Source organism: Nerophis ophidion, linkage group LG03 (assembly GCF_033978795.1).
Source record: "Nerophis ophidion isolate RoL-2023_Sa linkage group LG03, RoL_Noph_v1.0, whole genome shotgun sequence".
Taxonomy (NCBI): domain Eukaryota; kingdom Metazoa; phylum Chordata; class Actinopteri; order Syngnathiformes; family Syngnathidae; genus Nerophis; species Nerophis ophidion.
Genome location: NC_084613.1, coordinates 70529840 through 70530795, shown reverse-complemented (window position 1 = coordinate 70530795; position 956 = coordinate 70529840).

The following is a 956-nucleotide window of genomic DNA, read 5'->3' as shown; positions in this document are numbered from 1 at the left end:
CTTCTATGTGTAAAAATCTTCATTTATAATTGAATCACTTGTTTATTTTTCAACAAGTTTTTAGTATTTTTATATCTTTTTTTCCAAATAGTTAAAAAAATACCACTACAAATGAGCAATATTTCGCACTGTTATACAATTTAATAAATCAGAAACTGATGACATAGTGCTGTATTTTACTTCTTTATCTCTTTTTTTCAACCAAAAATGCTTTGCTCTGTTTAGGGGGTACTTGAATTAAAAAAATGTTCACAGTGGGTACATCACTGAAGAAAGGTTGAGAACCACTGGCTTAGATCAGTGGTTCTCAAATGGGGGTACGCGTACCCCTGGGGTACTTGAAGGTATGCCAAGGGGTACTTGAGATTTTTTTTAAATATTCTAAAAATAGCAACAATTCAACAATCCTTTATATATTTACTGAATTAATACTTCAACAAAATATGAATGTTAGTTCATAAACTGTGAAAAGAAATGCAATAATGCAATATTCAGTGTTGACAGCTAGATTTTTTTTGTGGACATGTTCCATAAATTTTAATGTTAAAGATTTCTTTTTTTGTGAAGAAATGTTTCGAATTAAGTTCATGAATCCAGATGGATCTTTATTACAATCCCCAAAGAGGGCACTTTAAGTTGATTATTACTTCTATGTGTACAAATCTTGATTTATAATTGTATCACTTGTTCATTTTTCAACAAGTTTTTAGCAATTTTCATATATTTTTTTCTAAATAGTTCAAGAAAGACCACTACAAATGACCAATGACATAGTGCTGTATTTTACTTCTTTATCTTTTTTTCAACCAAAAATGCTTTGCTCTGATTAGGGGGTACTTGAATTAAAAAAATGTTTACAGGGGGTACATCACTGAAAAAAGGTTGAGAACCACTGGCCTAGATGGAGGACACAAAACAATCTCATTTCTGCTCAACGTCGGCTTCCGTACGTGTAT